General features: G+C 35.8%; 1 long non-coding RNA gene across 1 annotated transcript in view; it reads left to right on the top strand.

Moving 5' to 3' along the window:
- LOC307183077 overlaps positions 1–26,739 on the top strand; it is a 39,584-nt gene extending 12,845 nt beyond the window's left edge. Inside the window, exons 2-3 of the long non-coding RNA XR_013827349.1 lie at positions 25,241–25,334; positions 26,549–26,739. This is a non-coding gene — a long non-coding RNA (uncharacterized lncRNA). The remainder of the gene's footprint in view (positions 1–25,240; positions 25,335–26,548) is intronic.
- Positions 26,740–27,004: the final 265 nt, after the last annotated feature.

The following is a 27,004-nucleotide window of genomic DNA, read 5'->3' on the forward strand; positions in this document are numbered from 1 at the left end:
TATTCTATTTCTATGAAAAATGCCATTGGAGTTCTGTAGGTATTGCATTGAATTTGAGATTTCTTTAGGTAGTATGAACATTTTAACAATATTAATTCTCCCAATCCATGAGCACAGAATAACTTCCCACTTACTTGTGTCTTCTTCCACTTTTTCATCAATATTTTATATTTTTCAGTATACAATTTTTTTATTTCTTTGGTTAAATTTTTTCCTAGGTATTTTATTTCTTTTGATGCAGTTGTAAATGGTATTGTTTTCTTATTTTCTCTTTTGGATAGCTCATTGTCAGTGTTTTTAAATACAACTACTTTTTGTATATTGATTTTGTATCCTGCAACTTTACTGAATTCATTTATTAGTTCTAACAGTTTTTTGAAAGAACCCTTGGGAGTTTCTATGTATAATATTATGTCATCTGCAAAAAAGACAATTTTACTTCTTCCTTTTCAATTTGAATGCTTTGTATTTCTTTTTCTTGCCTAATTGCTCTGGTTAGGACTTCCAGTACTATGTTGAGGAAAAGTAGCAAGAGTAGGCATCCTTTTATTTTCCTGATCTTAGAGAAAAAGATTTCAGCTTTCCACCATTGAGTATGATGTTACCTGGAGGCTTGTCCTAATGGCCTTTATTATGTTGAGGTACACTCCTTCTATACCCACTTTGTTCAAAGTTTTTATCATGAATGTATGTTGAATTTTGTAAATGCTTTTTCTACATCTATTGACATGATCATATGATTTTTATCTTCATTTTGTTAGTGAGGGATATCAAATCGATTGGTATGCAGATTGTGAACCATCCTTGCATTCCTGGAATAAATCCCACTTGATCATGGTACACGGTCCTTTCAATATATTGTTGAATTTGGTTTGCTAATATTTTTTTGAAGATTTTTGCATCTATGTTTATTAGGGATACTGATCTGTAATTTTTTTTTCTCATGGCATCTTTGTCTGATTTTGGTATCAGGTTAATGCTGGCCTCATTAAATGAATTTGGAAGTGTTCCTTTTCTATTTTTGGAAGAGTCTGAGAAGGATTCGTATTAATTCTTTAAATGTTTGGTAGAATTCGCCAGTAAAGCCATCTGGTCTAATGTAGTTGGAGTGCAATGTTTCCTTATTAATTTTCTGTCTGGATTACCTATCCATTGTTGAAAGGGACTATTAAAGTCTCTTACTATTACTATGTTGCCATTTCTCCCTTCAGGTCTGTTAATATTTGCTTTATATATTTAGGTGCTCATATTTTGGTTACATAAGTATTTACAAATGTTATATCCTGTTTTTGCATTGATCCCTTTATCACTGTATAATGACCTTTCTAGTTTCTTATTGCAGTCTTTGGCTTAAAGTCTGTTTTATCTGATTTAAGTATAGCTACTCCTGCTTTCTTTTGGTTTCCATTTACAAAGAATAACTTTTTCCATCTCTTCACTTTTAATCTGTGTGTTTCCTTAAATCTTCAGTGAGTCTCTTATAGGCAGCATATAGTTACTTAGGTTTTATTGTTTCTGTAATCCATTCAGACACCAGACACTCTGTGTCTTCCTTTTTTTTTTTTTCTTTTTCTGCGCCATGTGGCATGTGAGATCTTAGTTCGCTGACGAGGGATTGAACCTGTGCCCCATGCAGTGGAATCGCGGAGTCTTTTTTTAAATTTTTTATTTATTTTTTTATACAGCAGGTTCTTATTACTTACCTATTTTACACATATTAGTGTATATATGTCAATCCCAATCTCCTAATTCATCACACCACCACCCCCACCACTTTCCCCTCTTGGTGCCCATACGTTTGTTGTCTAGATCTGTCTCTCTATTTCTGCCCTGCAAACTGGTTTATCTGTACCATTTTTCTAGGTTCCACATACATGCATTAATATGCGATATTTGTTTTTCTCTTTCTGACTTACTTCACTCTGTATGACAGTCTCTGGATTCATCCACGTCTCTACAACTGACCCAATTCCGTTCCTTTTTATGGCTGAGTAATATTCCATTGTATATATGTACCACATCTTCTTTATACATTCCTCAGTCGATGGGCATTTAGGTTGCTTCCATAACCTGGCTATTGTAAAGAGTGCTGCAATGAACATTGGGGTGCATGTGTCTTTTTGAATTATGTTTTTCTCTGGGTATATGCCCAGTAGTGGGATTGCTGGGTCCTATGGTAATTCTATTTTTAGTTTTTTAAGGAACCTCCATACTGTTCTCCATAGTGACTGTATTAATTTACATTCCCACCAACAGTGCAAGAGGGTTCCCTTTTCTCCACACCCTCTCCAGCATTTGTTGTTTGTAGATTTTCTGATGATGCCCATTCTAACTTGTGCGACGTGATACGTCATTGTAGTTTTGATTTGCATTGCTCTAATAATTAGTGATGTTGAGCAGCTTTTCATGTGCTTCTTGGCCATATATATGTCTTCTTTGGAGAAATGTCTATTTAGATATTCTGCCCATTTTTTGATTGGGTTCTTTGTTTTTTTTAATATTGAGCTGCATGAGCTGTTTATATATTTTGGAGATTAATTCTTTGTCCATTGATTTGTTAGCAAATATTTTCTCCCATTCTGAGGGTTTTCTTTTTGTCTTGTTTGTAGTTTCCTTTGCTGTGCAAGAGCTTTTAAGTTTCATTAGGCCCCATTTGTTTACTATTGTTTTTATTTCCATTACTCTATGAGGTGGATCAAAAAAGATCTTGCTGTGATTTATGTCAAAGAGTGTTCTTCCTATGTTTTCCGCTAAGAGGTTTATAGTATCTTGTATTACATTTAGGTCTCGAATCCATTTTGTTTTTATTTTTGTGTATGGTGTTACGAAGTGCTCTAATTTCATTCTTTTCCATGTAACTGTCCGGGTTTCCCAGCACCCGTTATTGAAGAGACTGTCTTTTCTCCATTGTATATCCTTGCCTCCTTTGTCACAGATTAGTTGACCATAGTTGCATGGGTTTATCTCTGGACTTTCTATCCTGTTCCATTGATCTATATTTCTGTTTTTGTGCCAGTACCATATTGTCTTGATTACTGTAGCTTTGTAGTATACTATGAAGTCAGGGAGTCTGATTCCTCCAGCTCTGTTTTATTCCCTCAAGACTGCTTTGGCTATTCGGGGTCTTTTCTGTCTCCATACAAATTTTAAGATTTTTTGTTCTAGTTCTGTAAAAAATGCCACTGGTAATTTGATAGGGATTGCATTGAATCGGTAGATTGCTTTGGGTAGTATAGTCGTTTTCCCAATATTGATTCTTCCAATCCAAGAACGTGGTATATCTCTCCATCTCTTTGTGTCATCTTTGATTTCTTTCATCAGTGTCTTATAGTTTTCTGAGTGCAGGTCTTTTGTCTCCTTAGGTAGGTTTATTCCTAGGTATTTTATTCTTTTTGTTGCAATGGTGAATGGGATTGTTTCCTTAATTTCTATTTCTGATCTTTTGTTGTTAGTGTATAGGAATGCAAGAGATTTCTATGCATTAATTCTGTATCCTGCAACTTTAACAAATTCATTGATTAGCTCTAGTAGTTTTCTGGTGGCATCGTTAGGATTCTCTGTGTATAGTATGTCTTCTGCAAACAGTGACAGTTTTACTTCTTCTTTTCCAATTATTATTCCTTTTCTTTCTTTTTCTTCTCTGATTGCCGTGGCTAGGACTTACAAAACTATGTTGAATAATAGTGGGGAGAGTGGACATCCTTGTCTTGTTCCTGATCTTAGAGGAAATGCTTTCAGTTTCTCACCATTGAGAATGATGTTTGCTGTGTGTTTGTCATATATGGCCTTTATTATGTTGAGGTAGGTTCCCTCTATGCCCACTTCCTGGAGAGTTTTTATCATAAATGGGTGTTGAATTTTGTCAAAAGCTTTTTCTGCATCTATTGAGATGATCATCTGGTTTTTCTTCTTCAATTTTTTAATATGGTGTATCACACTGAATGATTAGTGTATATTGAAGAATCCTTGCATCCCTGGGATAAATCCCACTTGATCATGGTGTATGATCCTCTTAATGTGTTGTTGGATTCTATTTGCTGGTATTTTGTTGAGGATTTTTGCATCTATATTCATGAGTGGCATTGGTCTGTAATTTTCTTTTTTTGTAGTATCTTTTTCTGGTTTTGGTATCAGGGTGATGGTGGCCTCATAGAATGAGTTTGGGAGTGTTCCTTCTGCAATTTTTTGGAATAGTTTGAGAAGGATGGGTCTTAGCTCTTCTCTAAATGTTTGATAGAATTCACCTATGAAGCCATCTGGTCCAGGTCTTTTGTTTGTTGGAATATTTTTAATCACAGTTTCAATTTCATTACTTGTGATTGGTCTGTTCATATTTTCTGTTTCTTCATGGTTCAGTCTTGGAAGGTTACACCTTTCTAGGAATTTGTCCATTTCTTCCAAGTTGTCCATCTGATTGGCATAGCTTGAAGTAGTCTCTTAGGATGCTTTGTATTTCTGCGGTGTCTGTTGTAACTTCTCCTTTTTCATTTTTAACTTTATTGATTTGAGTCCTCTCCCTCTTTTTCTTGATGAGTCTGGCTAATGGTTTATCAATTTTGTGTATCTTCTCAAAGAAGCAGCTTTTAGTTTTATTGACCTTTGCTATTGTTTTCTTTGTTTCTATTTCATTTATTTCTGCTCTGATTTTTATGATTTCTTTCCTTCTGCTAACTTTGGGTTCTTTTTTTTTGTTCTTTTTTCTCTAGTTCCTTTAGGTGTAAGGTTAGATTGTTTATTTGAGATTTTTCTTGTTTCTTGAGGTAGGCTTATAGAGCTATAAATTTCCCTCTTAGAACTGCTTTGGCTGCATCCCATAGGTTTTTGGATCATCATGTTTTCATTGTCATTTGTCTCTAGGTAGTTTTTGATGTCTTCTTTGATTTCTTCAGTGATCTCTTGGTTATTTAGTAACATATTGTTTAGCCTCCATGTGTTTGTGTTTTTTACATTTTTTTCCCTGTAATTCATTCCTAATCTCATAGCATTGTGGTCAAAAAAGATGCTTGATATGATTTCAATTTTCTTAAATTTACTGAGGCTTTATTTGTGACCCGAGATGTGATCTATCCTGGAGAATGTTCCGTGCGCACGCATTTGAGAAGAAATGTAATCTGCTGTTTTTGGATGGAATGTCCTATAACTATCAATTAACTCTATCTGGTCTGTTGTGTCTTTTAAAACTTCTGTTTCCTTATTTATTTTCATTTTGGATTATCCGTACACTGGTGTAAGTGAGGTGTTAAATTCCTCCTCTATTATTGTGTTACTGTCGATTTCTTCTTTTATAGCTGTTAGCAGTTGCCTTATGTATTGAGGTGCTCCTATGTTGTGTGCATATATATTTATAATTGTTATATCTTCTTGGATTGATTCCTTCACCATTATTTAGTGTCCTTCCTTGTCTCTTGTAACATTCTTTATTTTAAAGTCTATTTTATCTGATATGAGTATTGCTACACCAGCTTTATTTTGATTTCCATTTGCATGGAATATCTTTTTCCATCCCCTCACTTTCAGTCTGTATGTGTCCCTACATCTGAAGTGGTTCTCTTGTAGACCACATATATATGGGTCTTGTTTTTGTATCCATTCAGCAAGCCTGTGTCTTTTGGTTGGAGCATGTAATCCATTCATGTTTAAGTTAATATCGATATGTATGTTCCTATTACCATTTTCTTAATTGTTATGGGTTTGTTTTTGTGGTCCTTTTCCTCTCTTGTGTTTCCCACTTAGAGAAGTTCTTTTAGCATTTGTTGTAGAGCTGGTTTGTTGGTGCTGAACTCTCTTAGCTTTTGCTTGTCTGTAAAGCTTTTGATTTCTCCATCGAATCTGAATGAGATCCTTGCCAGGTAGAGTACTCTTGGTGTAGTTTCTTCCCTTTCATCACTTTAAATATATCATGCCACTCCCTTCTGGCTTGTAGAGTTTCTGCTGGGAAATCAGCTGTTCCCTTGTCTTTTATTTGTCATTTTTCCCTTGTTGCTTTCAGTAATTTTTCATTGTCTTTAAATTTTGTCCATTTGATTATTATGTGTCTCGGCATGTTTCTCCTTTGGCTGATCCTGCCTGGGACTCTCTGCGCTTCCTGTAGTTTGGTGACTGTTTCCTTTCCCATCTTAGGGAAGTTTTCGAAAATAATCTCCTCAAATATTTTCTCAGGTCCTTTCTCTTCTCTTTCTGGGAACTCTATAATGCGAATGTTGTTACGTTTAATGTAGCCCCAGAGGTCTCTTAGGCTGTCTTCATTTCTTTTCATTCTATTTTCTTTTTTCTGTTCCGTGGGAGCGAATTCCACCATTCTGTCTCCAGGTCACTTATCTGTTCTTCTGCCTCAGTTATTCTGCTATTGATTCCATCTAGTGTATTTTTCATTTCAGTTATTGTATTGTTCATGTCTGTTTGTTTGTCCTTTAATTCTTCTAGGCGTTTCTTTTTTAATTCTTCAAGGTATTTGTTAAACATTTCTTGCATCTTCTCAATTTTTGTCCTCATTCTTCTTCCAAGGCCCTGGATCATTTTCACTATCATTGTTCTGAATTCTGAAAGGTTTCCCTCTTTTGAATTTTTTGGCCTATTTTCGACCCCAGGATTTTTTTTAAGGGCAGGTGTCGTTTACAGGCCTGCAAATATTGTTAATATTAAGTGACCATTAGCACTGGGTTTAAAGCTGCTATTGTGAGAAACGGCCACAAGGTGGCAGCCTTTCTCCATTCCCAAATCTGGTTACTAGGGCAGTAGACCTTTCCTGGAAGTTGTGTTCCTAGGTTGTAAATTAGAATGGAATGTGCCAGGGAAAACCTCCATACGTTTATGTCTCAGTACTTCTTGTTCGTTGTTTTAATTTATTTTTACTAATCAGGGTAATTATTAGAATATTATTTGTACTAAGTGTACACAATCTGTTTCATTTGTACATTTTATATATATATATATATATATATATATATATATATATATATATATATACACATGGACAGATCCTCTTCTCATGTAAATTAATACACAGTGATCTGTACCCCTGCGTTGGTATATGGTCTGTCTTTTTGATATATGTATTTAATATGTATTGGTATAGGTTTGGTAACCCTAATCTTAATTTATCCATTACTCCCACCTTTCGTTTTAGATAACCAGAGTTTGTTTTCTGGGTCTGTGTCTTCTCTGTGGAAATAAGTTCATTTGTGTCAGTTGTTAGATAACACCTAGAAGTGATATCATAAGATATTTGTCTTTTGCTTTCTGACTTACCTCATGTTCTGTGATTATCTCTAGGATCATCTATGGTGCTGCAAAGAACATTGTTTCATTGTTTTCCACAGCTAATATTCCATTGTGGACATGGACCACTTCTTCTTTGTCCATTCATCTGTTGATGGACATTTTGGTTGCTTCCGTGTCTTGGCTTTTGTGAATATTGCTGCAGTGCACCTTTGCCAGCCTGTGTCTTCTTGACTCTGGTCTTCTTAGGTGAAAGGCCAGCGGTGGACCTGCTGGATTGAATGGTACCTCAATTTTTACTTTGAAATGCAGTTCTTTTCTGTTCTCATTATTGGCTCTTACCACTTTACATCTCACCAGCAGCTAGAGTTCTCTAAAACCTCTTCAGCATTTATTGTTTGTAGACTTTTTGCTGGTGGTCATTTGCCTGGTGTGTGTCGAAACCTTTTCGTAGATTAGATTTGCATGAGTCTAATAATTCCTGATGTTGACCTTTTATCCATTTTCCTTTTTATTTTTTTAATCAGTGTGTAAAACTTACCTCTCATATGATCTTCTTGAAAAATTTCCTCTCTTTTGAGTTTTTTTCACTACTCCCTACCTCAGAACATTTTTTTGAGGGCAGGTGTCCTTTACAGCCCTGAGTCCTTGTGAATATTAAGTGACCATTAGCTGTGGTTTAAAGCCGATCTTGTGGGAAACGGCCACAAGGCGGCAAAATTTCTACATTTACAACTCAGGGGAGTTGGGCAACAGAGTCTTCCTGGAAATCGTGTAAGCAGGCTGTGAATTAGAGTGGAATGTACGAAGGCAAACCCCCGACAGCTTATATCTCCTTACTTCTTGTTTGTTTTTTCAATTTAATTTTTATTTTTTATCAGAGCAAATTTGATAAAAATGTTGTCTATGTTCTAGGTGTACAGAATCTGTTTCATTATATCTATGTATCTATCTATTCATCTTTGGATCCTTTCCCATGGCTGTTATTACAGTGTTGAGTGTACCTCTTGGTATTCCATACGTCTTTGGTGATTATATGTTTCTTATGTTAAATTAGTATAGGTCTGTCACCCCCATATCCTAATTTATCCATTCCTCCCACCTTTCCATTTGGTTCAACATAATTTTGATTTGTTAATCCATGAGGGTCCTTTTCTTGGAAATAAGTTCGTGGATAGCATTTTGTAGGTAACACCTATAAGTGTTATCACAGGTTATCTTTCTTTCGGTTTCTTTCTTACTTCAAGTTGTATGATTATATCTAGGTCCTTCTATGGTGGTGCAAACAGCACTGTTTCATGCTTTTCCATGGCTAATATTCCATTTTGTACATGGACCAGTTCTTCTTGCTTCGTTCATCTGTTGATGGATATTCTGGTTGCCTCCAAGTCTTGGCTGTGGTAAATATTACTGCAGTGTAGGATTGCCAGCCTGTGTGTTTTGGATTCTGGTCTTCTCAGGTGATAGGCGCAGCAGTGGGCCTACCAGATCATATGGTAGCTCAATTTTTACCTAGAAACTCACATTCATTCAGTTCTAACTACTGGCTGTTACCAGTTTACAACCCACCAGCAGCTAGAGGGTCCACAGTTCTCTAAAACCCCTTCATCACGTATTGTTTGTGTACTGTTTTGCTGATGATCATTCTGACTGTTGTGAGGTGAACGTTTTTATAGATTGGTTTTGCATGTCTTTATTAATTTCTGATGTTGAGCATTTTTCCATGCCGTTTTTTTGGTGAAAGAAAAAAAAGAAAGAAAGAAAAGACAAAATGTGTGTAAAATGTGCCTCTTGAAATGGTCTTTTTTAAAGGTTGCCCTCTTTTGAATTTTTTGGTCAATTTTCGACCCCAGAATTTTTTTTGAGGGCAGGTGTCATTTACGGGCCTGCAGTTAAGTTGAATTTTAACTGACCATTAGCACTGGGTTTAAAACTGCTGTTGCAGGAAGGCCAGAATGCTTCAGGATTTCTCCATTCTCATATCTGGTTACTAGGTCAACAGAGCCTTCCTGGAAGCTGTGTTCCAAGGTTGTAAGTTAGAATGGAATGAGCCAGGAAGAACCCCTATAATTGTGTGCCTCGTTACTTCTTGTTCGTTTTTTTAATATAATTTTTTTTTTTTTTTTTTTTTTTTTTTGCAGTATGCGGGCCTCTCACTGTTGTGGCCTCTCCCGTTGCAGAGCACAGGCTCCGGATGCGCAGGCTCAGTGGCCATGGTTCACGGGCCTAGCCGCTCTGCGACACGTGGGATCTTCCCGGACCGGGGCACGAACCCGTGTCCCCTGCATCGGCAGGCGGACGCTCAACCACTGCGCCACCAGGGAAGCCCTAATTTTTATTTTTACCACAGCAAATTTGATTATAATGTTTTGTTTGTTCTAGGTGTGCAAGATGTGTTTGTTTTACACCCATACATATATGTATTCATCTTGGGATCCATTTGCCGTGTAGGTTATGACACAGTGTTGAGTAGTCTTCTTTTGGAATTCCATAGGTCTTTGGAGAGTATATATTTCACATGTGTTTGTATATCTCTGTTAACCCCGATATCTTAATGTGTCCAATCTTCACAACTTTCCTATTGGTTAACCATAAGTTTGTTTAATAAATCTGATTGCCTTTCTCTGTGGAAATATCTTCATTGGTATCAATTTTTAAGTAACACCTATAATTGATATCATGGGATATGTGTCTTTCGCTTTCTGACTTACTTCCAGTTGTGTGACTACCTCCAGAGTCATCTATGGTTCTGCAAACTGCATCGTTTCATTTTTTTTCCATGCCTAATATTCCATCTTTACACATACAAGTTCTTCTTTGTCCATTCGTCTCTTGATGGACTTTTTGGTTGTTTCCATGTCGTGGCTATTGTAATACTGCTGCAGTGCAGTTTTGCCTGCCTGTGTCTTTCCATGTCTGTCTTCCTATGTTACAGGCCAAAGAGTGGTCCTGCGGGATCATATGGTATCTCAATGTTTACCTTTTAAAGGCAGCTCCGTTCTGTTTTCATTAGCGGCACTTACCAGTTTACGAGCCACTTAAAGTTGAGGGTATGCATATCTTCACAACCTCTTCAGCATTTATTGTTTGTATATTTTTGCTGATGGTTATTCTGACCGGTGTGAGCTGATACCTTTTTCTGGCTGGATTTGCATATGTCTAATAATTCTTTATATTAAGCTTATAGCCATGTACGTTTTTTTTGTTTGTTTTTTAAAGAGTGAGTACAGCTTACCTATTCAAATGGTTTCTTGAAGTATGTGCCATGTTTTGAATTTTTTTGGCCATTACCTCTCTCAACACATTTTGTTGACAGGTGTCATTTATAGCCCTGCAGTACTTGTGAATATGAAGTGACCTTTAGCACAGGTTTTAAAGCTGCTGTTGCGGCAATCGGCCACAGGGCGGCAGCATTTCTACATTACCCACCCTGGTTACTAAGGAAACAGTATTATCCTGGAAGTAGTGTTCCTTGGTTGTAAATTAGAGTGGAATGTGCCCGGATAAAGCCCCAAAGCTTATGTCTCCTAACTTATGTTTGTTTCTTATATTTAATTTATATTTTTTATCGGAGTAATATTCCATTGTGTACATGGACCACTTCTTCTTTGTGCATTCATCTGTTGATGGACATTTTGGTTGTTCCAAGTCTTGGCTATGGTAAATAGTGCTGCAGTGTAGGATTGTCAGCCTGTGTCTTTTTGATTGTGGTCTTCTCAGGTGATAGGCCCAGTAGTTGGCCTCCCAGATCATATGGTAGCTCAATTTTTACCTTTAAACGCACCTCCTTTCTGTTCTCACTACTGGCTGTTACCATTTGACATCCCACTAGCAGCTAGAGGGTACACAGTTCCCTAAAACCCCTTGAGCACTTATTGTTTAGAGATATTTTGCTGATGATCATTCTGACTGTTATCAGGTAAAAGTGTTTGTAGATTGTATTTGCATGTCTTTTTTAATTCTTGATGTTGAGCTTTTTCCATGGCCTCTTTTGTTAAACTAAAAAAAAAAAAGGAAGAAAAGAAATGTGAGTTAAATATACCTCTTGATATTGTCTTCTTGAAAGGTTTCCCTCTGTTGAATTTTTTCACCGATATTCGAACAGAGGATTTGTTTTGAGGGCAGGTGTCATTTACAGAGCTGCAATTCTTGTGAGTATTAAGTGACCCTTAGCACTGTGTTTAAAGCTGTTTTTGCAGGAGATGGTCACAAGGCTGTGGCATTTCTCCATTCCCAAATCTGGTTACTATGGCAAAAGAGCCTTCCTGGGTGTAATGTTCCAACTTGTAAATTAGAATGGAATGTGCCAGGAAAAAACCCCGTAAGTTTATGTCTCATTACTTCTTGTTGGTTTTCTTAATTTAATTTTTATTTGTTATCACAGCAAATTTGATTCCAGTGTTTTGTTTGTTCTAGGTGTGTAAGATGTGGTTCTTTTACACATAAACATATATCTATTCATCTTCGGATCCATTTCCTATGTGGGTTATGACATAATGTTGAGTACTCTTCTCTTGGTATTCCGTAGGCCTTTGGTGCTTATATATTTCACATGTGTTGGTATATCTCTGTTTACCGCAATATCCTAATTTATCCAATCCTCACACCTTTCCATTTGGTTAACCATACGTTTGTTGATCAAATCTTTGATTGCCTTTCTCTGTGAAAAATCTTCACTGGTATCAATTTTTAGGTAACACCATTAAGTGATACTATAGGATATGTGTCCTTCGCTTTCTGACTTCAAGTTGTGATTACCTCTAGACTCATCTGTGGTGCTGCAAACAGCATTGTTTCATCTTTTTCCTTGGCTAGCATTCCATCTGTACATGTACCAGTTCTTCTTTTCCATTCATCTTTTGATGGACTTTTTGGTAGCTTCCATGTCTTGGCTATTGTAATACTGCTGCAGTGCAGTTTTGCCTGCTTGTGTCTTTCTAATTCTGTCTTCTTAGCTCATAGGCCCAGGAGTTTGCCTGCTGAATCCTATGGTAACTCAATGTGTACCTATTAAAGGCACCTCCATTCTGTTTTCATTAGTGGCTCTTACCAGTTTAGTCCCACTTAGAGATGAGGGTACGCATTTCTCCACATCCCCTTCAGCATTTATTGTTTGCAGAATTCTTGATGATGGTCAGTCTGACCGGTGTGAGCTGATATGTTTTTGTAGACTGGATTTGCATGTCTTTAATAATTCCTAACGATGAGCATTTTTCCATGCCTTTTTTTGTTTTTGTTTAAAAAAAAAGTGCGAGGAAAATATACGTCTTGAAATTGTCTTCTTGAAAACCTTGCCCTCTTTTGAATTTTTTGGTCGATTTTCGACCCCAGAATTTTTTTTGAGGGCGCGTGTCACTTAACAGACTTGCAATTGTTGTTAATATTTAGTGACCATTAGCACTGGGTTGAAAGCTGCTGTTGTGGGAAACGGCCACACGGCGGCAGCGTTTCTCCATTCCCAAATCTAGGGAATGAGAAACGGGCAGCAGAGCTGCCTGGAAGTCCTGTTCCTTGGTTGTAAATTAGAATGGAATGTGCCAGGGAAAAACCCCATAAGTTTATGTCTCAGTACATCTTCTTCCTTGTTATAAATTAATTTTTTTAATCAGAGTAATGATTAGAATATTATTTGTTCTAGGTGTACACAATCTGGTTCATTTGTACATTATGTATATCTATTCATGTACAGATCCTCTTTCCACGTAAATTAATACAGAGTCTTCAGTAGACCTCCCTTGGTATATGGTCGGTCTTTTTGATATATGTATTTAATATATATTGGTATACGGACGGCAACCCTAATCTTAATTTGTCCATTGCTCCCACCTTTCCTTTTAGATAACCATAGTTTGTTTTCTAAGTCTGTGTCTTTCTCTGTGGAAATAAGTTCATTTGTGTCAGTTGTTAAATAACACCTAGAAGCAATATCATAAGATATTTGTCTTTTGCTTTCCGACTTACCCCATGTGTTGTGATTATCTCCAGGCTCATCTGTGGTGCCTCAAAGAGCAGTGCTTCATTGTTTTCCATGGCTAATATTCCATTGTGTACATGGACCACTTCTTCTTTGTCCATTCATCTGTTGATGGACATTTTGGTTGCTTCCATGTCTTGGCTTTTGTGAATATTGCTGCAGTGCACCTTTGCCAGCCTGTATCTTCTCGACTCTGGTCAACTCAGGTGAAGGGCCCAGCGGTGGGCCTGCTGGATTGAATGGTACCTCAATTTTTACTTTGAAACGCAGTTCCTTTCTGTTCTCAGTATTGGCTCTTACCACTTTACATCTCACCAGCAGCTAGAGGGTACACAGTTCTCTAAAACCTCTTCAGCATTTATTGTTTGTAGACATTTTGCTGATGGTCATTCGACTGGTGTCTGTTGAAACCTTTTCGTAGATTAGATTTGCATGAGTCTAATAATTCCTGATGTTGACCTTTTATCCATTTTCTTTTTTTTTTTAATCAGTGTGTAAAACTTACCTCTCATACGATCTTGAAAAATTTGCCCTCTTCTGAGTTTTTTTCGCCATTCCCTACCTCAGAACATTTTTTGGGGGGCAGGTGTCCTTTACAGCCCTGAGTCCTTGTGAATATTAAGTGACCATTAGCTGTGGTTTAAAGCTACTCTTGCGGGAAACGGCCACAGGTGGCAAAATTTCTACATTTACAACTCAGGGGAGTTGGGCAACAGAGGCTTCCTGGAAATCATGTTAGTAGGCTGTAAATTAAAGTGGAATGTGCCAAGGCAAACCCCCAACAGCTTATATCTCCTTACTTCTTGTTTGTTTTTCAATTTAATTTTTACTTTTTATCAGAGCAAATTTGATAAAAATGTTGTGTATGTTCCAGGTGTACAGAATCTGTTTCATTATATCTATATATCTATGTATTCATCTTTGGATCCTTTCCCATGGATGTTATTACAGAGTGTTGAGTGGACCTCTCTTGATATTCCATATGTCTTTGGTGATTATATGTTTCATATGTATTAGTATAGGTCTGTCACCCCCATATCCTAATTTATCCATTCCTCCCACCTTTCCATTTGGTTCAACATAATTTTGATTTGTTAATCCATGAGGGTCCTTTTCTTGGAAATAAGTTCATGGGTATCAATTATTAGGTAACACCTATAAGTGATATCAAAGGATATCTTTCTTTCGGTTTCTTTCTTACTTCAAGTTGTATGATTATATCTAGGTCCTTCTGTGGTGGTGCAAACAGCACTGTTTCATGCTTTTCCATGGCTAATATTCCATTTTGTACATGGACCAGTTCTTCTTGCTTCGTTCATCTGTTGATGGATATTCTGGTTGCCTCCAAGTCTTGGCTGTGGTAAATATTACTGCAGTGTAGGATTGCCAGCCTGTGTGTTTTGGATTCTGGTCTTCTCAGGTGATAGGCGCAGCAGTGGGCCTACCAGATCATATGGTAGCTCAATTTTTACCTAGAAACTCACATTCATTCAGTTCTAACTACTGGCTGTTACCAGTTTACATCCCACCAGCAGCTAGAGTGTCCACAGTTCTCTAAAACCCCTTCATCACGTATTGTTTGTGTACTGTTTTGCTGATGATCATTCTGACTGTTGTGAGGTGAACATTTTTACAGATTGGTTTTGCATGTCTTTATTAATTTCTGATGTTGAGCATTTTTCCATGCCCTTTTTTTGGTGAAAGAAAAGAAAAAAGAAAGAAAAGACAAAATGTGTGTAAAATGTGCCTCTTGAAATGGTCTTTTTTAAAGGTTGCCCTCTTTTGAATTTTTTGGTCAATTTTCGACCCCAGAATTTTTTTTGAGGGCAGGTGTCATTTACGGGCCTGCAGTTAAGTTGAATTTTAACTGACCATTAGCACTGGGTTTAAAACTGCTGTTGCAGGAAGACCAGAATGCTTCAGGATTTCTCCATTCTCAAATTTGGTTACTAGGTCAACAGAGCCTTCCTGGAAGCTGTGTTCCAAGGTTGTAAGTTAGAATGGAATGAGCCAGGAAGAACCCCTATAATTGTATGCCTCATTACTTCTTGTTCGTTTTTTTAATATAATTTTTATTTTTACCACAGCAAATTTGATTATAATGTTTTGTTTGTTCTAGGTGTGCAAGATGTATTTGTTTTACACCTATACATATATGTATTCATCTTGGGATCCATTTGCCATGTAGGTTATGACACAGTATTGAGTAGTCTTCTTTTGGAATTATGTAGGTCTTTGGTGATTATAAATTTCACATGTGTTTGTGTATCTCCGTTAACCCCGATATCCTAATGTATCCTGTCTTCACACCTTTCAATTGGTTAACCATAAGTTTGTTTAATAAATCTGTGATTCCTGTTATCTGTGGAAATATCTTCATTGGTATCAATTTTTAGGTAACACCTATAATTGATATCATGGGATATGTGTCTTTCACTTTCTGACTTACTTCCAGTTGTGTGACTACCTCCAGAGTCATTTATGGTTCTGCAAACTGCATTGTTTCATTTTTTTTCCATGCCTAATATTCCATCTGTACACATACAAGTTCTTCTTTGTCCATTCGTCTCTTGATGGACTTTTTGGTTGTTTCCATGTCGTGGCTATTGTAATACTGCTGCAGTTTTGCCTGCCTGTGTCTTTCCATGTCTGTCTTCCTAGATTACAGGCCAAGGAGTGGGCCTGTGGGATCATATGGTATCTCAATGTTTACCTTTTAAATGCAGCTCCATTCTGTTTTCATTAGCGGCACTTACCAGTTTACGAGCCACTTAAAGTTGAGGGTATGCATTTCTTCACAACCTCTTCAGCATTTATTGTTTGTATGTTTTTGCTGATGGTCATTCTGACCGGTGTGAGCTGATACCTTTTTCTGGCTGGATTTGCATATGTCTAATAATTCCTTATATTAAGCTTATAGCCATGTAATTTTTTTTGTTTTGTTTTTTAAAGAATGAGTACAGCTTACCTATTCAAATGGTTTCTTGAAGTATGTGCCATGTTTTGAATTTTTTTGGCCATTACCTCCCTTGACACATTTTGTTGTCCCGTGTCATTTATAGCCCTGCAGTCCTTATGAATATGAAGTGTCCTTTAGCACAGGTTTTAAAGCTGCTGTTGTGGCAATCGGCCACAGGGTGGCAGCATTTCTACATTCCCCACTCTGGTTACTAAGGAAACAGTTTCTTCCTGGAAGTAGTGTTCCTTGGTTGTAAATTAGAGTGGAGTGTGCCCGGATAAAGCCCCAAGGCTTATGTCTCCTAACTTATGTTTGTTGTTTACATTTAATTTATATTTTTTATCGGAGTAATATTCCATTGTGTACATGTACCACTTCTTTGTGCTTTCATCTGTTGATGGACATTTTGGTTGTTCCAAGCCTTGGCTAGGGTAAATAGTGCTGCAGTGTAGGATTGTCATCCTGTGTCAGTAAAGATGTTAAATAACTAAATAAGACATTGCCAGAAAAAAACAAATCTGAGAAACAGTTTTTTTCCCAGCTGAGTTGCCCTTCGGGAAATACTGAAGAGAATTCTGCAGGCTGAAATGAATTTAATTCAGACATTACCAACTAGCCATGTAGAACAGGAAAGGGAAGCTTTATTTTATGTTAGTTTATGTCTTTATGTAGTAGTTATACCTGTAATTTGTCTACTTTTTTGAAGTAGAGTTGATTTATAATGTTGCATTAGTTTCTAGTATACAGCAAAGTGATTCAGTTATACATATATATATATATTGTTTTTCATATTCTTTTCCATTATAGTTTATTACAAGATATTGAATATAGTTTCCTGTGGTACACAGTATGACCTTGTTGTTTATCTATTTTATATGTAGTAGTTTGTATCTACTAATCTCAAACTCCTTATTTATCCCTCATCCCACCACTATTTTTTTTAACTTGAATATAACTAACTGATAACTTCATTCTGTCTTTGATTTGGATCATTAGACCGTCATTGTTATTTAATGCCAGTATTATGGGACAAGAGGAAATGACTGCCAAGGGTATATCTCTAAATCAGCATTTGCTAATGAATGAATGAAAATAAAACACTGTCTTTTATTTTCTATCTTCTTTAATATCCTGGAGTATCACCTTTTATACTATAAGAGAGTGGTTATTTTTTCAGGCAGGTGGCATGAATATGTCAGTCCATTCTGGAGTAGGTAACAGAGAAAGAAGGGTGGGAACTATAGTGAAATGAAGAGTGAGGTCCCACCTAAAGCTATCCCCATGCCATTTGTCAAACAAAACATGCCTTCTGGGTGGAATTTGACTAAAAAGCAGGCTAATGTGCTACTCGTATTCAATTCCTAGCCCTTTCATTAAATTACTCCTAATTATTATAGTGGCCAAGACCTTGGAATTTACTACACTTCTGAGGTATTATTTTCACTTTAGTTCTAAGATTATTTTCTGCCTCATGTTGTTAATATATTATGGTATAGCTCCTCTAGTTTTTATTCTCACATTTTCTTCCTTATTTCTGTTCCTAACTTTTTTCTTCCTGTCTTTCCTACTTTCCTGCTGTATCCTTCATTCTTGCTCTTGGAATCAATACAGTCAAGTCATGGTTGTCTAGAATGAAAGGTAGAGTTGGTTCTCTTTCAGTGTCACACTTCAGTGAAATGTCTAGAGTTCTCTTGTTTGCCTTTTAAGTACATTCACCTGCAGTTCAACTTTGGCTATAATTTTTATTTTTCTACATGTTGGTATCAATTGAATTAGGCTAATAGCAGACTATTCTGACCACAGCATTACTAAATATGTGTAGCAGGTATGTGCATTGGAGCCCAGAAAAGTAGAAAGGAGTAAAAACATAGAACGGTATGAATAAGGAAGTATCACTTTGAAATTAGATATAACTAAAGTTTTCATTTATAATTTGTCTGCTAAAATTCATTTAGCTTCTCATGCAAAAATCACGGCTCAGATTCTTCTGAGTCTTCTATGACAACCAAACAAAAAAATCTAGTCATTTTTCAAAAGGAATTAACTGATCTTCTGGATGACCAGTACTAGGTGTGTATCTCATGTTAACGATGATAGCTGTCTGGTCTTTTACCCTCACTTAGACCTGCTATTGAAACATTTTCATGTCTTCTGTACCACAGAATTATTGCTGTGTAATATAGGATGCCATAATCTGCCTGCTCTAGGCTGTTAGCAACAGCATAAGAGCAACCTCCTTGGTTTGTCTGTTTTCTGCTAGAGCATGTTGCATCACTACATTGTCAGCTAAGGATATTTCTTAACACATAGCCAAAAGCATATTTTTGCACATCTCATTGCATTGTAAATTAAATGTGTTATTTAGTTGGGGAGGTGAATCTTGTACCACCTGTAGCAACAGGGTGATGGGAATTTTAGTCCCACCCAGAATATTAGTGGTACAGGATTTTTGTCTGTGACATTAAAATTCAGCATCTTTACTAAACCTGACAAGCTGTGGCCCCAAAGAGGCAGTGAGTATTAAATATCTCAAAGAATGGTATTATTAGTGAGTATTTCCCACTAGTGAGTATTAAATATCTCAAAGAATAGTATTACTACAACCTTTCTGGTGCCCAGAAACTTTCTGTTTCTTTGCAATCACATAATTATGGCAACCAGCAAAATTTGTTACTGAGAAAGGTTGCTTGTTATGACTGGCTCTGTCATCTCCAGATCTCTCAGACTGATGCGCAAAATGAGTTTTGTTTCAAAGAGTTAGCGTCATTTTAGAACAGACATTATCAGTCACTTTATTCAGAAGCTTCCTCTCTTTTATCCAGAGAAACCAGGGGAAAATTGTCAGAATTTGTCTGAAAATTGTCAGAATAATTGTCTATATTTAACTTAGAAGATAACATGTTTTCTGTAAATGTAAATAATGGTCAGAATAATCTGGGATGTATTAGATTACAATTTAGAAGATCTAGAGTCATTTTTTTCATCATATCTTTCGTCTTGAAATCACTTTCATCATCTCTTCGAGAATTGTCAATGTGAAAAAGAATTATACTGATGAGGTACTGACATTGTAAGTTAGGCTGAGGAAGCCAATGAGCGAAGTCCTTAAGAATTTGGATTTGAATTTCAGCCCTGCCACTTAGAAGTTGTTGAAGTTTCTCTAAAACTATTTCCTCTTCCACCTAGGAATCATCATAGCCCCCCTCCCAGGGTTTTTTGTGAAACACAGGGAGAATGCACCCAAAATGATAAGCATAATGTCTGGCACGTAGTAAGCTCTCAATAAATGGCAGTAGCTATTATTGCTAGAAATATGTATAATAAACTCCACGTAGCCAATGGTCAGTTATCCCTGCAAAAACGAAATGCAGAATGCTTGGGCTACTGAATTACACCAAATTATTTAACAACGCTATATAGAAAATCAAACAACTTTTCTTCAATAATAAGTGTAATACGTTCTTCATTCTTAAAATTTTTTTTAAAAATGTCCTGTTAGCTAAAAGAATTTCACTGGTCCAGTTTTCTTGTCTCCTTTCATTTCCTCTTGCCATCCTTTAATCAAGATACTCATAAGCTCTGACAGTCCAAATGTCAGCTGAGATGAGGTGAAAGAAAGACAAGGAAATAGCCTGAAGAGTCCATGAACTCAAAACTTGTCCCTGGATAATTAAGAAATGGAAATGAGCATATCTGAAGGATTTCGTTGTGGTTTTCTCTCATTACACTGTTGGACAGAGTACAGATTTTTTCCCACTAGTTAGATTTTGCCATGGCTGAAGCTGATTTTTGCTATCGTGATACCTGGAAACCTAATTCCTGGCTGGACTTTCTCTAAACACCCTCATTAGCATCTCAAACTATTTCCTCTGGAAAGAATGTAAAGCAGATTCAGGTGTTGTATGTGTTTACAATTTGAAGGCCCAAACATTTTATTTCAATAGATTTTAAAGGAAAAAGAGAATTACAAACATGTTTTAAAGATCCATCCAAAAACCATTTATTTAGCGCAGACTGCTCCAGACTCTGTGCTGGGGTTGGCATTGAGAACACAGCCATAGTGTCAGACCCCAGGGAGCACAGAGGACAATCAAGTGACAGCCCATAAATGCACTATTGCACACAGAGAAACAGAGCTTATAAAATGGGATATGCTCTGTGCTTCTTTCTAAATTAAAGGCAACATATTCAGAGGAGTAATTTTGAGAAAACTACACACACACACACACACACACACACACACACACACACACACATACATATATGAAGACCTTCAGTACTTTAGATAATTCTATGAAAGTTAAGAACAAACAAGCCATTATATTCCATTCTTCTTTCTCAATTTTTTTTACAGAGAAACTCAGAGAACTGTTTTTATTCTGCTGGTTTAGGAGAGGGTAATTGAATTTTAAGTACCTTTTTCTGCCAGCCTTAAAATCATATCTACCTATGAGAAAATGATTGTCCAATAATAAAAAAGAGAAAGAATGATAAAAGAAATTAGTCAAAACTTTAAGGAAATAAAGGTTTAGATTTTTTTTTTTTAAGTTTTTGGCCGCACCCCCACGGCATGTGGGATCTTAGTTCCCCGACCAGGGACCGAACCCGCACCTCCCGCATTGGAAGGCAAAGTCTTAACCACTGGACCACCGGGGAAGTCCCTAGATTTTTGTTTGATAAGCACCATGTTCCATCTTGATTACTTGACTTTTTATTTTCCCTTATAAAAAAACTTCTCTGATTATTACATATGGCTTAATTGTCCTAAAATAATGTCATTATTGCAATCTTCCCATGAGGGATTGTAGTGTGTTTACCAGACACGGTAGGAAAGGAAAAGGAACTCCACTTATTTCTCAGCCTGGATTTCAGCTCACATTCAAGAATCCCTCTGCTTACCTGGCCACCTTCAACTTGTACATCCACAGATTTTGATATGGCGATGAGCACTGTGGAGTTTTCAATTGTGTAAAGTGGGAACACAGCCCATTGACATCATGCCCAAGATGGTCAGTACATGGTAGCTATCAAACAAGGGTTCTTGAAGGAAGAGCTTTGTGTGGCCATCTCTGCGTGTCAGGAAATTCAAGTGTACATTGCAAAGTGGTTGCAAGTGATCCTTTACATTACAAAGGATCTCATTGGCATTTACACAGGTCAACCAGGGCTGGTAGAGGCAGGATCAGGAGAAAGGTGTGTTTACCCTCGTTAACCCGAAAGGCAAAGGGCACAGACCTTGAGTCTTGAGAGAACTAGAGATTCAAACTTATTAGTAAGATTAAGATAACCTAGTAAAGTGAACATCTAGATTTTTCCCAACTAATTGGGGTTATATGTGAGTGTATCTGAGGAAAAGTAAATTTTTAATAATTATCCTTAGTTGTTCCACAGCACTCTCTTAGTCTTAGGATATACCATTCAATATTTCCCTAGGCAACTCTAAAGCTGTCCTCATTTTTGATATGTGTATATATACACACACTATAAATAATTTATATTATATATATAAAACATATTTAATTTGAAGTATACAGTTTTTGACTGTAAAATAAAGAAGACAAACTAGACACTTCAGCGAATGAAACCTGCAATTAAGAAATTTTATGATGGGCCTAATCAGTTGAGTTCATATAGCCCATGTTTCAGAGCAAGAAATTAGTTTCCCTGTGTTTGAAACCTGGTCCTATGAATTAATAACTATGCAACCTTGCCAACATGCCTGAATTCCTCTGAGCTTCAGTTCTTATCAGCTATAAAATCGGATAATAAATAATACTGGACTCATAGAATTGCTTTGAGGGTTAAATAATGTAACACATGAAAAACACTTAGAACTCTGCCTGTGAAAAAGCATTTCGTAAATGTTAGCTGTTATTATTTCAATGTGCTTACTTTATAAAGTGCTTCTCATGACATAATGGTATGTCAGTACAATTAAGAGTTTTGCAGCTGTACGTTTTGATAGAGCGTAATTCCTGGTGCAGAGTTGGCATTCAATAATTTTGCTACATATGGGTGAAAAATGACTATGCATGTGAAATATAACAATTATTAATATTTATAAATTAAGAAAATATGTTGACTAATATATCTTTTTGAAGGCATTTCAATAGTTCAGGCTATTTTAATATATACTGACATATATAGAATTTTAGTAAAAATACATGAGTTTGCATTTGACATTAATTTCCATCTTCAATCTTATTTTAAAATTTTGTGCATTCAATTTTTCAGAATTTGAAAAAAATAACAATTTTACCACTGTTCACTGTATTATGAATCTTATCCCTAATATATTTTTCCCATGATCTCACCACTTGGATAATTAAGTCCAAAACAGATAGAAACTTTAAAGCTCATACTACACAATGTGTTTTTTTCTTAGTATACCTACTACAGGAATAGCCATGAATTCTACAGTAGCAACCAAAGTTGGCTATTAACTTAAAAGTGGTCATATTCATTCTTCTTATGTCATTAATTTAAAGAATCAAAATCATAAAGCATAAAAGGACATAATTTGCTAAAATAGTTTTGAATTTTGTTATAAAATATTTTAAAATTACTGAAAATTATAGAAAATACTGTCTCAAATACTTGTGTTCTTGCTATCCAATTTTACCAAATCGTAACATTTTGCTATATTGGCTTCATATTTTTTTAAAAATATATATATTACAGGTACCCCTGAAGTCCTCTGAAACCATTCCCCTGTCGTCCTGAGATAACCACAAAATAGAGTTTAACGTCTACAATTCCCAAGCTGTCTTATGATGTTAATGTTTGTCATACATATATACAAGTAGACATAAATAATTTACAGTATTATTTCATGTAATTTTAACTTTATATCATGATAACTTACTATGGGTTTTCTTCTGCAAATTATTTGCTCAAGATTTTTTTTAAGATTTATCTATCTTGATAAATGAAGGTGTATTTCGTTTAATTTAACTGCTGCTTAAATTTCATTGAATAAATATATCATAATGTATTTATTATATTATTAACACACTATTAGAAACAATGTTGCAATGAATGTTCTTTAACAAATTCCTTTTGTACATGTGGGAGAATTTCTCTAAAGTAGAAGTGGAGTTAAGTCAAAGTGGAATTTTCTGGGTACTTGAGTGCATAAACTTCACTGAACATAGACAAATTTACCTAAAAAGTATATGTACAAATGTATACTTTCTGTCCACAGTCTATGAAAGTTCCTGTGTCTTTGAATCATTGCCTATACATTTCCCCAGAATTATTTGCACTTTGTGCCGAATGACAAAATTGTCAAATCCTACTCTCTTGTTTTGTACATTCAGATAGGTTGGTTACAAATGAGACTAGTGCTGCTTCATTTCTTAAATTGGATTCAGTTCACAGTGGCTGAAACGTGAGGTCTTAGGAGACATGAGCTCAGCGGTTCTCAGTGGTTCTCAATCTTGGCAATACTTTAGATTTACCTAGATCATTTTTAAAATTCTGATGCTCAAGCCTCACCCCAGACCTGTTAAGTAAGACTCTCCTTGGGGGTGAAGGGCAGGGGGATGTGGGTGCCCAGCTAGTTGCCCAACCTACAACCCTTGGAACTCAGATCCCAAAGTGATCCTAATATGCAGTCAGTGTTGGAAATTATTGCCCTTGTGTATGTCTGATAAGAAAGAGAATAAAGCCAGAGGGAGAAAAAAAGATACTTGGCTGTAGACCCATCTCTAAAAGTGAGTGGTGAACTGGAGCTTGATTCTTAATAGTTTTATCTAGAATGAATAATTAAATTAGCATCTGGGGAACAATAGTAGGTATTCCAGAATTTGGCAATGCTTGAGACCAGGAATATAACAAGAGTTAGTCTGCCGACGGTTGGGAATAGAACTACAGGTCCAGGGTCAGGATGCAGTACCTTTAGGGTAAGGCAGTTTATGAAGTCCAGGCATGTGAATGGACCCCAAACAAGTAGATTTGTTTTCTAGGCAGAAAATTTGGAAAAAGCCAGTGAGTGTTAGAGAAAAGCTTTGTGTATGTGGGCACCATTGGCTCATAGCAAATGGCAATAATTCCAACCCTATTAGCTGGTTGATGCCAGTTATAAATGTTTGGTCAGACTTAATTAGAATAAGTTTTGAAAATAAGTTATGCTTAAACGTGTAAGGTATAAGCTTCTAACTGGTGATCAGAGGGCATGGAAGAGTCAAGGATAAACTGAAATGCCCCAAGTTATAATGAATGAGGAAAAGTTTTGATTTGGTTCATCATTTGTAACATAAGCTATTGACATAAACCAAGAATTTGTATTTAATTAAGTTTATTTCATAAGTAAGTATTCTGCTTTACCAAGAGTGTTAAAATCTACTATAAATATAAGGTAACACAGGCTTCCCTGGTGGCGCAGTGGTTGAGAGTCCGCCTGCCGATGCAGGGGGCGCGGGTTCGTGCCCTGGTCCGGGAGGATCCCACATGCCGCGAAGCGGCTGGGCCAGTGAGCCATGGCCGCTGAGCCTGCGTGTCCGGAGCCTGTGCTCCGCAACAGGAGAGGCCACAACAGTGAGAGGCCCGCGTACCGCAAAATAAATAAATAAATAAATAAGGTAACAAATGTTTATGGAATCTCAGCTATAGCAACAGCCATTTTTCATCCTTTCCTCAGTCAGTACAGTTATTTCAGTTTTCTATAGAAAAAAATGAATTGAAAGACCATTTGGCTTTGCTGACATGATCAGTTGCAAAACTATTGGAAAGTTAAATATCAAATTATTTATAGGACATGAAGATGTTGACGTTACTGTATAGTTCATGTAATTATCTCACACATTCAGGAGAGATTAAGATTTCTAAAATTGTATTCTAGTTAGAACACCTAAAAGCTTTTCTTTAAAACAAAATACCTTAGGGAAAGTAAAACTAAAGGCATCCAAGATATTTTTAAATTGTCACTGTGCATTCAACTTAAAATACAGTTTAAGACATGAGTATGATGAGACGATTACAAGGTGATTCAAAACAAAATACCTTTAAAAGTCTGCATGCCCTTCAGGTTGACTATGAAGTCATCGGTCAAGGTAAATAATCAGGGTAATTCTTTTTTTCCAATTCAGTGCTGAGTACAAGAGAAGGACTAAATATGTTCAGAAAAGTCTTAATCCTGAGTGGAATCAAACAGTAATTTATAAAAGTATCTCCATGGAACAGGTATGCAATGATTATTTTCTATATGACAGATTCAGGCTAATATAAAAATAGTGATGACAGAGTTATTGAAAGATTGTGATTCATATCAATTTTTCCATACAAACAAAAAAAAATATAGCCAGTAAAAGGAACTGGGTGCAGTTCGAAGATACAGTGAAAGAAAATGTGCACATTTTGACAAAACAGCTAAAAAATAAACAAAATGAATAAGACTAGTGGGACATTTTCCACTGATTATTTCAAAATTAAATATTTCAATAGACTGGGCTCTATTTATCATATTTTGAGGGAAAATATTTTCCAAATAGCTGTATTTTGACTTTCATAAACAAAGAAAAAATAAGATTCAGATGCACTGAAATGAATTACCCCTCCTGGCAACAATTTAGGGATCATCTCTTTTCTAAATTGAGGCTTCCTACAGATCTGGCATGGTGCAACTAAACTGTACGGAAGAAAGCATGAAGAAGACGAGTGTAAAGGATTATCACAACAAATAGATGACTCTAAGCAAAATTGCATCAATGTGTTTCTGAAAGTCTTCATGTCATAACTTTGTATCAATAATAGAAAATAACTGATGGTTTATAAAGATGAATTCAGAGAGAAAAGAATACAAATAGAATAGGAAGAAGACATCCATGAAAACAATTTACAAATGAGTTGTCTTTCAAAATGAGGTTTCTAATTTATCCTTTGGAAGATTTCTAATTTGACTATGAAATTGAAGCTGGATATAAATTATAATCTGGGTTCTTGAATTTAAAATAAGTTAAATTTCACCTGCAGAAATAAGACAGTGCTACTAATGTGTTTTGGCAATTTACTGAAACAAAAAACTATAATCCAAATACTTTGAATAACCTAGACATTTTTGCAACCCATGAATTTCATGTATTTAAAGAGTATATGTAGATTCTACTTGGTACTTTTAATAATGGGCAGGGGTAGAATAACAGGAAATAAGTAAAAATCACCTTTTTTTTTTTGAAAAATAGTGAGGTATCTTATGATCAAATACTTGGTTGGACCACAAAATGATTGACAGTTTACATAATATTGAATATAAGTATACAGTTTTATATAAACTTAAAGTATTTTTACATAAGCGAAAAGAGTTCAAGGAATGAAAATATAAATGAATCTATTATATGAGTATAATGAAAATTTATGATGAGAAATGAGGTTTAATGACATTTTGATTTGAACTGTAGCTCAAGAAGAAAACATTGGAGATGACAGTCTGGGATTATGATAGATTTTCTTCCAATGATTTTCTTGGTGAGGTGAGCCTATGGTTTCCTTTTTTTATTTGCTTCATTATAAACCATTATAAACCATCAATTAACTCTTTATGGAAAGCATATTTCTTAAGTGTATAAGATAACTGTTTCTGGATAAAATTCTTTGGTGGATAGAATTTATTTACGAATGACTCTTTGAATAGATGAATAGCACCTGGAAAAATAATTTTCACTTTACCACCTGATGTACTTTATAATTAATTTGCAAGATGAAATATTAATTGTTTTGATTGAAAGTTATATAATCGTGCTGTGAATCCAAATAATTATGTAAAAGATTTGAGATAAATTTATTGTAATATAAAATGAGCTGGATTTTTTTCAAATGCATTTTCAGGTTATTTAATTGCTATTCCTCATTGCACG

The sequence above is a fragment of the Stenella coeruleoalba genome (assembly GCF_951394435.1).
Source record: "Stenella coeruleoalba genome assembly, chromosome: 1".
NCBI classification, from domain to species: Eukaryota; Metazoa; Chordata; class Mammalia; order Artiodactyla; family Delphinidae; genus Stenella; species Stenella coeruleoalba.